General features: G+C 44.2%; 1 protein-coding gene across 1 annotated transcript in view; it reads right to left on the reverse strand.

The window, feature by feature from the left end:
- Positions 1-11,808, reverse strand: part of LOC132390500 (uncharacterized) — a 105,963-nt gene extending 94,155 nt beyond the window's left edge. Inside the window, exons 1-2 of the mRNA XM_059963114.1 lie at positions 11,662-11,808; positions 8,139-8,365 (exon numbers count right to left, since the gene is read on the reverse strand). The gene's annotated coding sequence lies outside the window, so the exon portion shown is untranslated. The remainder of the gene's footprint in view (positions 1-8,138; positions 8,366-11,661) is intronic.
- Between the last annotated feature and the right edge of the window lie 342 nt (positions 11,809-12,150).

Below are 12,150 nucleotides of genomic sequence, written 5' to 3' on the forward strand. Positions count from 1 at the left end.
TCAATGTCTCTCATCATCTTATAAACCTCTCATCCTCTGGTGCTCCAAAGAGAAAAGGTCGAGTTCGCTTAACAAATTCCCATAAGGCATTCTCCCGAGTCCAGGCAACATCCTTGTAAGTCTCCTCTGCACCCTTTCTATGGTTTCCACGTCCTTCCTGCAGTGAGGTAACCAAAACTGAACACAGTACTCCAGGTGAGGTCTGACTGTCCTATATCGCTGCAACGCTACCTCTCAGCACCGAAACTCAATCCCACAGTTGTTGAAGGCTAATGCACAGTATGATCGCTTAACCACAGAGTAAAGCTTTGAGCATCTGTGTAGCAGCTTTAAGTGTCCTATGGACTCGGACACGAAGATCCCTCTGTTCTTCCACTCTGCCAAGAGTCTTACCATTAATTCTATATTCTGCTATCATATTTGAACTACCGAAATAACCTCTCACACTTATCTGGGTTGAACTCCATCTGCCACCTCTCAGCCCGGATTAGCATCCTATCTATGTCCCACTGTAACGTCTGAGGACCCTCCACACTATCCACAACACCCCCAACATTTGTGTCATCAGCAAATATACCAACCTATCACTCCCCTCCACTTTCTCATCCACATCGTTTATAAAAATCATGAAGGGAAAGGGTCTCAGAACAGATCACTGAGACACACAGCTGGTCACTGACCTTCGTGCAAAATATGACCCGTCTACAACCACTCTTTGCCTTTTCTGGGCAAGCTAATTCTTGGATCTACAAATCAATATCCCCTTGGATCCCATGTCTCCTTACTTTCTCAACAATCTTTGCATGAGATACGTTATCAAAAGCCTTGCTGAAATCCACACACACTACATCGACTGCTCTGCCTAAATCAATGTGTTTTGTCACATTGTGAAACAATTCATTTGGGCTCGTAAAACGCGACTTGCTTTTGACAAAGCCATGTTGACTATTCATAATCATATTATGCCTCGCCAAATGTTTATAAATCCTGCCTCTCAGGATGTTTTTAATCAACTTACCAATCACTGGTCTATATTTTCCTGGGCTATTTCTACTTCCTTTCTTGAATAAGGGAACGACATCCGCAACACTCCCATCCTCAGGAAACTCTTCCGTCCCCACTGATCATACAAGTTTCATCGCCAGAGGCTCCGCAATCACCTTCCTCGCCTCCCACAGTAGCCTTGGTACATCTCGTCCGATCCCGATGTTTTATCCAACTTGGTGCTTCCCTAAAGTTCCAGCAGATCTTCTATCTTAATAGCCACAGTTGAAGTCAGAAGTTTATATACACCTTAGCCAAATACATTTAAACTCAGTTTTTCACAATTCCTGACAACTAAAAAAGCTGGTGTGAGCAAGGAGACCTACAAACCTGACTCAGTTACATAAGTTCTGTCTGGAGGAATGGAACAAAATTCCAGCAACGTACTGTGAGAAGCTTGTGGAAGGCTACCCAAAACATTTGACCCAAGTTAACAATTTAAATGCAATGTTACCAAATACTAACAAAGTGTTTGTAAACTTCTGACCCATTGGGAAAGTGATGAAAGAAATAAAAGCTGAAATAAATCATTCTCTCTATTATTATTCTGACATTTCACATTCTTAAAATAAAGTAGTGATCCTCGCTGACCTAAGACAGGGAATGTTTTCTAGGATTAAATGACAGGATTTTTGAAATACTGAGTTTAAATGGATTTGACTAATGTGTATGTAAACTTATGACTTCAACTGTAATTTTAAAGTAAGGAAATGTTTAGTACAGCATTGTGGGCCTAAGGGCCTGTATTGTGCTGTAGGTTTTCTATGTCTAATACTATAACACCTTCAGTTCTATATTCACCAATGTCGATTATTTTCCAAATTTTTTATTGCAAATCACCCTGTTGACTGCAAATTTGATCTGTATGTGTAGTTAGCGGTTATGGGTGGACGTGTGGGTGGGTGTAGGGTGAGTGGTGGGAAGGATGTGGGTCCGCAGACGGTGGGGACTACACCTAAACTTGCTCTTAACTTGCTCTTAACATTGCCCCAGGGTCTGGGGACAGCTGTTAGCAGCATGGACGGCGAGTGTAGAATGGAAAGTGCAGCTTCGAAGAATGAACGACAGCGGCGATATTTCATTAGAAGTCTGATGAGATTTGAAATGTCACCAAAGACTTGCAGATTTCTATATATGTATTGTGCACAGCATTCTACATGGCTGCATTATCTTCTACTATGGTTGGTGACTACATGGTAGGAGTGACTGCACCTGCTGGATAAAGACTGCAGAAAGCTGAGAATTCTGTCAGCTCCATCATGGGCAGCAGCCTTTGTAGCAGCCAGGACATCTACATGTAGTGATGACTCAAAAAGGTGGCATCAATCATTAAAGACCACATTAGCAGAATATGCCCTCTCCCATTTGATACCATCAGGAAGGAGGCACAGGAGTTTGAAGTTACACATCCAACGATCCAGGAACAGCTCTGTTCCTTCTGCCATCCGATTTCTGTATGGACATGGAAACCATAAACCTACCTCATTAAGTTCATTTTTCACAATGCTTATTACATTTAAATTTTAGTAATATATGCTTACTGTAATACAGTTTTTTTTCTTGGTTATTATGTTTTTCATTACGGTGCTGCCGCAAAGTCAACAATATTTATGACATTTTTTCTGTAATATGACACCTAGTACACTGGCTCTTCAGGATGACTTTTGATTTTGTCCATCGTGCGAAGAGCCACTTCCTGTGTTTTTCTTTGTGTTCCCCAATAAGAAACTGCGTAGATAGGCAGACAAAGATCAATCTCCATCCCCGGACCCAATAACAGCTGTCGTGGTGCAGTAATGCCACGGTTATGCTCGTCAGTGATGGGGACCACCTCTTTTGTTGCACTTTCCACGGAGCCGGACTTTGGGCACTGCCGACTTGTGTCTCTGCTCACAGGGACATCCGAGCCTTTTGGAAACAGTCTCGATCCCAGTGCACTCAGAGGACACTTGCGGTTTGGACGGTGCTCCAGCAGCCCCAGGGTCATCAGCTCCCGGACTCCGACACTGGGCATTGTGCAGCAGCAATTTCTTCCCCCATTCCATAACTTTCATGGATAGTTTCTCCCCAGAGCAGTGAAAGTAAAACATTCCTTGCTGGTCTACTTCTTTTCCAAATATTTTTCCATATAATTTAAGATGTTAGCAACCTGCTCGCAGATCAGACGGAGAAGCTCCGGAGATTACCCTCACAGCAACTTCCAAGAGCAACTGGGACATAAACAAGCTGAATTCATCGAACTACATCCCTTACCCACATCCCGGGAATTCCTTGACCACTGGCAGTGCCCAGCCTCTAGCCAGTGCCCCAGTGCTTAAACACCCACACTGAGAGGAATGCTGTCCGATCTCAGGTGTGGGGCTTTATAATGGACTCTTCCCCTTTAGTGCCCATGGACCAGAGGTATCCAACTAAGCTGAGGGACCTCCCGCACCCAACAGCATACAGGCATTCACAATATTTCACAGAAATTCTTCTTTGTTACACAGAAAGAAGCACACGCAAACAACGTCTTTCCTGGTAGGTTTGTCATAGACAGCTTAATAGGTAATGTTCCAGAGTCTATAACTTTGTGATAGCTTTTGCAATTGCTCATCTGCCAATATGAAGATGCACACCTACAAATGCTATTTACCTTTGTCCGATCGACACTGTTTCCATAACAACCACAAAATGCTGGAGCAAATTAGGAAGTTAGGCAGTATCTATGGAGAGGAATAAACATTCGATGTTTCGCGTCGAGATATTCTTCTCCATAGACGGTGTCTGACCTTTTGGGTTTTTCCAACAAATAGTTCTGCCGCCTCTCTTGCATTTACTATTCCCATTGTCAGATTTAAAAATCACACACATTCTGCATTACTGCTACATCTGTATCAACAATGAAGAATATTCGGGTTTCTCACTTAACATCTTCGCTGCCTCTTGTCCTTTGACCTGCTGTAATAATGAGCACCCAACCCGGTCACCTTTCAGCCATATCTCTGTAACCACTATCACGCCGGACTCGAAGAGGATGCTTTCAGAATAGTAAAGTAAACTATTAAGGCTACCATTTGCCTAGGTAAGACCTCATTAAATTGATTAGAATCTTGCAGTAGTCACAGCTTTTCTAGTAAACATACCGGGAAAAAATTTGCCTCTCGCCCACCAAGTTTTCTGCCCTAAACAGTGAAATCATGGCTTTCGTTCCACTATGCCGTTTGCCGCTTTCAGTAACTGGTCACCCCAACCATTTGTGATGTATCGAAGCCATGAACAGAATCAAACTCTTTGCTTCAACAAGACTTTCAGGAGATCAGCCCAGAAAAACCCACAATAAACACAGTCTCAAAGAGAAAACAACATACGTTCATCTGAAACAGTAAATTTCTAAAAGGGAACTCATGTTGCCAAAACAGCTCTTTACACGCTTGCTTTGCAATTGTAACACTGGGTTAGAGAAATGTTCCTAATCTCAACCATCTTTTGCAGACTCTCTAGAGTTCATTCTTTTCGTAGCATGATTTCCCTGCTAACATTGATTTACAATCGCGCCCACTTCGCATCACTTCTATCTTTATATCAACATTGAAAACACTCGGAAACCTCACTTAACGTCAATGTCGCCTCTTTGCTTTTGAGCTGCTGTTCTTTCAGAGCATTCGTGTGATCTGCAACAATGACCACCCAGACCCAGGCATTTTACAGCTATATCTCCATAATGCTAGGAGCATTGTAAGAAAGGTGGATGAGCTTAGAGCATGGATGGATACCTGGAAATATGATGTAGTAGCTATGAGTGAAACATGGTTGCAGGAGGGCTGTGATTGGCAACTAAATATTCCTGGATTTCATTGCTTCAGATGTGATAGAATCGGAGGGACAAGAGGAGGAGACGTTGCATTACTTGTCCGAGAAAATATTACAGCAGTTCTATCTGGCAGGATAGATTAGAGGGCTCGTCTAGTGAGACTATTTGGGTGGAATTGAGGAATGGGAAAGGTGTAGTAACACTTATAGAGGTGTATTATAGACCACCTAATGAGGAGCGAGAAATGAAGGAGCAAATTAGTAACGAGACAGCATATATTTGTCGTAAGCACAGGGTTGTGATTATGGAAGATTTTAATTTTCCACACATGGAAACCTATAATGTAAAAGGGCTGGATGGTTTGAAGTTGGTAAAATGTGTGCAGGATAGTTTTAGATAGCAATAGATAGAGGTAACAACTGGAGAATGGGCCGTGTTGGATCTCTTGTTAGGGAATGAGATAGATCAGGTGATGGGGGTACGTGCTGGGGAGCACTTCGGGTCCAGTGATCACAATACCATTAGTTTCAATATAATTATGGAGAAGGATAGGACTGGACACAGTGTTGAGATTTTTGATTGGAGAAAGGCTAATTTTGAGGAGATGTGAAAGGATTTAAAAGGAGTGGATTGGGACAATTTGCTTTATGGGAAGGATGTAATAGAAAAATGGAGGTAATTTAAAGGAGAAATTTTAAGAGTACAGAATCTTTATGTTTCTGTTAGATTGAAAGGAAAGGTTAAAAGTTTGAGAGAGCCATCGTTTTCAAGGGATATTGAAAACTTCGTTCGGATAAAGAGGGATATCTACAATAAATATAGACAGCACCAAGTAAATGAGGTGCTCGAGGAATATAAAGAACGTAAAAAGAATCTGAAGAAAGAAATTAGGAAATCTAAAAGAAGATACGAAGTTGTTTTGGTAAGGAAGGTGAAAATGAATCCAAAGGGTTTCCATAGTTAAATTAATAGCAAAAGGATAGTGAGGGATAGTGAGGTCCCTCAGAGAATCAGAGTGGACCATTATGTCTGGAGCCAAAAAGAGAGGGGGGAGATTTTGAACAATTTCTTTTCTTCAGTATTCACTAAGGAGAAGGATATTGAATTGTGTAAGGTAAGGGAAACAAGTAGGGAAGTTATGGAAAAAAAGATGATTGCAGAAGAGGAAGTACTGGCACTTTTATGGAATATAAAAGTGGATAAGTCTCCAGGCTCTGACTGGATTTTCCCTAGGACCTTGAAGGAAGTTAGTGTAGAAACAGCAGGGGCGGTGACAGAAATATTTCAAATGTCATTAGAAACAGGGATGGTGCCGGAGTATTGACATATCGCTCATGTGGTTCTATTGTTTAAAAATGGTTCTAAGAGTAAACCTTGCAATTATCAACCTGCAGGTTTGATGTCAGTGGTGGGTAAATTAATGGAAAGTATACTTAGAGATGATATATATAATTATCTGGATAGACAGGGTCTGATTAGGAACAGTCAACATGGATTTGTGCGTGTCAGGTCATGTTTGACAAATCATTGAATGTTTTAAGACGTTACTAGGACAGTTGACGAAGGTAAAGCAGTGAATGTTGTCTATATGAACTTCAGTAAGGCCTTTGACAAATGGAAGTTTAGTTAGGAAGGATCAATCGTTAAGAGATAATATGGAAATAGTAGAATGGATTCAACAGTGGCTGGATGGGAGATGCCAGACAGTAGTGTTGGATAACTGTTTGTCAGGTTGGAGGCCGGTGACTAGCGGTGTGCCTCAGGGAACTGTACTGGGTCCAATGTTGTTTGTCATATACATTAATGATCTGGATGATGGGCTGGTAAATTGGATTAGTTAGTATGCAGATGATACTAAGATAGGTGGCGTTGTGGATAATAAAGTAGGTTTTTAAAGCTTGCAGAGAGATTTAGGCCAGTTAGAAGAGTGGGCTGAAAGATGGCAGATGGAGTTTAATGCTGTTAAGTGTGAGTTGCTACATTTCGGTAGGGCTAATCAAAATAGGACATACATGTTAAATGGTACGGCATTGAGGAATGCAGTAGAACAGAGTGATCTAGTAATAATGGTGCATAGTTTCCTGAAGGTAGAATTTCATGTGGATTTGGTGGTGAAGAAAGCTTATGCTGTGCTGGCCTTTATAAATCAGAGCATTGAGTTGAGGAGCTGGGATGTAATGTTAAAATTGTACAAGGCATTGGTGAGGCCAAATTTAGGAGTATTCTGAACAGTTCTGTTCACCAAATTGCAGAAAATATGTCAACAAAATAAAGAGAGTACAGAGGAGATTTACTAGAATGTTACCTGGGTTTCAGCACCTAAGTTACAGAGAAAGGTTGAACAAGTTAGGTCTTTATTCTTCGGAGTGCAGAAGATTGAGAGGGGACTTGATAGAGGTATTTAAAATTATGAGGGATATATAGAGTTGACATGGATAGGCTTTTTCCATTGAGTGTATGGGAGATTCAAACAAGAGGACGCGAGTTGAGAGTTAGACGGCAAAAGTTTAGGGGTAACACAAGGGGGAGTTTCTTTACCCAGAGAGTGGTAGCTGTGTAGAACGATTTTCCAGTAGAAGTGGTAGAGTCACGTTCGATATTGTCATTTAAAGTAAAATTGGACAAGTATATGGACAGAAAAGGAATGGAGGGATATGGGCTGAGTGCAGGTCGTGGGACGAGGTGAGATTAAGCGTTCGGCACAGACTAAAAGGGCCGAGATGGCCTGTTTCCGTGCTGTAACTGATATATGTATATATGGTTATAATGTCCGTTTTTGGTTCAGCGACGGGTAACTAACGTGTGTGATGTTCCGTAATTTTTAATTTGCTTCACAGCAACTCTGGAGCTCAGACATTTACCGTAAATATACCATGCAGAAATCGGCCACTCCGCAATGCCACCTGTCTCTTTCTGTAACCGTTCACCCCCCGACTTTTCCCACCACCGCCCACACACCCTCTGTATACTGTGTGCTGTGACTTTGAACAGAATCAAAATCTATGTTTATACAGGATGTCGAGCATATTAGTTCGAACCACCCAGAAAAAACAGTCTCAAAGAAAAACAACACACATTCAACTGAAATTACAAGTTTTGCAACGTGTTGTCTGAACAGTTTTTTTGTACACTTGTTTTTAAATCGTAACCCCTTGTTTCAGAACTGTTTTTAAATTTGACATAATCTGTGGAAGGGGATTAAAATGAAGCGAACGAGTCATTGATTACTGATCCAAAACACAGATATGGATCGATTTGAAATAAAGAACGGGAATCAAAATCGAAGCTGAATGATTCTCACCTTAGTTTACCAAGAATGTACAGTCTCCGTGTGGATATGTTTTCAAGTCGTTTTCTTCCAAATTCATCTCAGACAGTCAGACGAAGATTAGTTACCAGAAGCTGGGGAAGGGCCGGGTTGCTGTTCTGTGAGACTCACAGCGCAGTTTTCTGTGCGCAAGCTGCTGTCTGTCCACAGTGCGGATTCCAACATGCAGACATTCCTCAGAGCGGGGTGCGGCTTCACGGCTGGAAGCAAACAAACCCGTTGGACATTCCGCCCTCACATACAAATGTGAACAAAGCTAATTTAATACAGTATTTAAACATTTTTGTTAACGAAGAAAACTGTCAAAGCAGGATGTTATAGGAAAAAAAATGTTCCCCAGTGTCTGCAGTCTGAAGGTTAACTTGTTAAAATTGCATTCAGGCTTTGTGAATTTCCAGTATTTTAATTTACCTCGACATCCGATCATCTGTGGCTTTAGTATTATTATTTAAATTTAATTGTATAAGCCGATCTGCGGCATTCTGAACTGAGACAATCCGAACAGTAAAAGTTCACGGATCTCTGTAATTTCAGAAATAATATAAATAACGCAAGGATCCAAAACCCGGATCCTGTACGTTATTATTCCAACCATCGTGGAGAGAGGAGAATACAGACACCAGGAATTGTGTGTGGTAATATTCCCGGTGTCGATACAGAGATCCAACACCGTGCGCGGTAATGCTCTTGGCGTGGAGACAGAGATCGGGAACCGTGCCTGGCAAAATTCCCGGTTTGGGATATGGAAACCGGGAACTGTGCCTTGTAATAACATACTGTGTGCTGTGTAGACACCCAGAACCAGGAACAATCAATCACCTGCCGTGGGGACACGGAAACATAATTCTCCCTCCCCCACCACCCTCAGGAAGGTGTGCCGAAGTTCCTTCAGTCCGGTCACATCCACCGTCTCCGCCAGCAGATGAGCATTAAAAGTTTAAAAAAGTCGTCAACATCCACACCCTGGACTTTATTTGTAACTAATTAATCCGTCGGCGTTCTCGTCAAATTTCCTAAACGCAGCCCTGAGTTCTGTCAAACGAGGAATTTAGGCGTTCCCACCAACTTACAGGATCCCAGCCCCTTTGGGATACTGGAAGAGTTCCATTGGGAAGCAGACGGTGGGAGTGAATGGGAAGAGCTGAGTCCCGTTGAAAGTGCAGAAGATGAGAGTGAAGGGAAGGGTTGGGGCCCACTGAGGTTTGGGACGAGGGAGTAAATGGGAAACGGTATGGACGGTGGGATTGAATGGGAAGTGGTGAGTTCCATTGGGAGTGCGGACGGCAGGGATGAAGGGAAAGGGTGGAGTATAATAGGGAACGCAGCCCGTGCGATTCGACGGGATGAACTCCTGTTGGAAGGCTGGATGCTGGGACATGCCAAGAAAAGTTGGGGTCTCGTGTTTGCAAAATTGTCCTCATCTTCGATTTCATCCTAGGCTACCTCCCAACCCTAGAAATCAAATGTGATTGTTATTCGCTAGGGTTCTAATATCCACCTATATTCCCCTGACCGTATTCACATACCCTCGTTGAGAGGTATACACCCCTTTCAACTCCCGCGGGTGAGGAACCCTAGACTGAGGTCCTTCCTCACCGGGCTCTTGCGGTGGCTGCACCAAGTTTGAGTGTGTCCCTCAGCACGTACTCCTGCAGCCGGGAATGTGCCAGTCAGCAGCATTCTCACACGTGCCGGTAGACCATCGTTTCGGGCCGACCAAAGTGCGTCTTTCACCGAACTGATGATCTGCCAACAGCACTGAATGCTGGTGTCCGTTTTCGACCCCGGGAACAGCCCGTAGATCAGAGAGTCCTTTGTTACTTAGTTGCTGGGGATGAATCTTGACACTGTCCCTTCCATCCTCCTCCACACCTGCTCTGTGAACTCACAGTGTGCAATGTGGTGGGTCACCAACTCCTCCTCACGGCAGCCCTCCCCTGGGCAGCAGGGTGTGGAGACGACGTTCCGGGCATACAGGAGGGATCTGACTGGGAGGGCCCCTCCCGCCATCAGCCAGGCGGGGTCTTGGTGCCTGTTGGTGAGGTCTGGCAATGAGGCATTTTGCCAGATGAACTGGGAACCACCCCACTGTGTCCATCACGTCCTTCTCCTGCAGGACCAGCAGGACGTTACGTGCCGACCACTGTCTGATCGCCCTGTGGTCAAAGGCGTTGACCTGGAAGAACTTCTCCATGAAGGACAGGAAGCGCGGCAACGACCAACTGACTGTGGCGTTGCGGGGTAATGGGATCAGGCCCGCCCTTTGTAGCCAGGGTGACTAGTACCTGGACACTTATTAGTAGTTAGTGCCCAGGTATCTGGGATCCACACATAACCTGATGCAGCCACACACGAAGCAGGATGAGGGTGACATTGGGAATGTTTTTGCCCCCATTGTCCAGAAAATTCTGCATGGCTGCCCGCCTGATCTGCTCCATCCTTGATCCCCAGACAAATCTGAAGACATCTCGAGTGACTTCCGAGCTTTAGGAGCGGGGGATGGGGCACACTTGCGCCAAGTATAGCAGCCCTGAGAGCACCTCACACCTGATGACCAGGTTCTTGCCCATTGTCGAAAGGGAGCGCCTTCCACACAGTCCCACAGAAACCGGCATAATCACCGGCCTGATGAGCCTATATGGCTCGGGACAGACTTTAACTTTTTAACTAACTAACCAATAGTACACTGGGTACGGATGGTGATGGTAAAGAGAGGTTTCATGTCGCTGCGGAGTTCCACACTCTACAACAGGGGAATAATGTAACCTGCCCTTTGAAAAGGATTCACGCTGTCGTCAAGTGTCATGAAAACACTTGTGGGTTCAGTACAAATGAGAATTGTTTATTGTCTATTCTGTCTGTGAATAATTAAGTCCTTTTTGCCATATGCATTGGTGGGACATGCATATTGCATATCAAAAGCAGGCTCGAGTCTTCCAAGGGCTGGAAACTGTGTACTCTGAAGTAAATTTTACGTGTGTCTGTATATAATGTGACCGTTCACACCTGGGTGTCCATGTGTAGTCAAACAGAATGAGTGGAGGATACTGAATCTGAGATTAACGTCCTTGTATGAAGAGGAGGGAGACGTTGGCCAGACGGAACTACAAGAGTAAACCCTACATCAGACTGCTTTTTTGACGATTACAGCTTCACGTTCAACACAAACATTCACTCAGTTCTAATCGACAAGCTGCAAAAACCTGATCTCTTGTTCCTCTCTCTGAAACTGGATGATTGACTTCCTCACTGGGAGACCACTGTTCGTGCCGATTGGAAATAGCTTCTCCTCCTACCGGACGGTCCACACAGATCTGTCGGATCTGTGTCTCATTGCCTTGCCGAAACGGCCCAAGGCAGAAACTCCTACAAGTGGAACTGCGCCCGGAAAGTACAATTTCTCCGTTTTAAAGTGCTCTTTCCGTTCGGTGAATTGAACTGGGGACACTGCCCGATATCAGACCAGCAACACTCCGCGACAGGCGCAAATACTCACCGGTGAGCCGGGAGCCTCTCTCGACGGGTGAAAACTTTCCCCAAACTCCGGACGGAAGGAAACTCCGCCCACCGGCGATAAGCGCATGCGCAACATGAAACCTGCGATAATCTGCTTCTCGGCGCAACAGATGCGGTTTCACTGGCTCTTCACTCAACCGTGGAGCATCTGGACAGCAAAGGTACAAACATCAGGATGCTCTTTATCGACGGCAGCTCAGCATTCAATGCTACCATCCCCTCAAACCTAATCAATAGACAATAGGTGCGGGAGTAGGCCATTCGGCTCTTCTAGCCAGCACCGCCATTCACTGCGATCATGGCTGATCATACACAATCAGTACCCTGTTCCTGCCCTCTCCCCATATCCCTTGATCCCGCTATCTATAAGAGCTCTATCTAACTCTCTCTTGAATGCCTCCAGAGACTTGTACTCCACAATACGTTTCAAACTTGGTCTCAATATCCCCTTCAGCAACTGGACACTCCG

Source organism: Hypanus sabinus, unplaced genomic scaffold (assembly GCF_030144855.1).
Source record: "Hypanus sabinus isolate sHypSab1 unplaced genomic scaffold, sHypSab1.hap1 scaffold_93, whole genome shotgun sequence".
Classification (NCBI taxonomy): domain Eukaryota; kingdom Metazoa; phylum Chordata; class Chondrichthyes; order Myliobatiformes; family Dasyatidae; genus Hypanus; species Hypanus sabinus.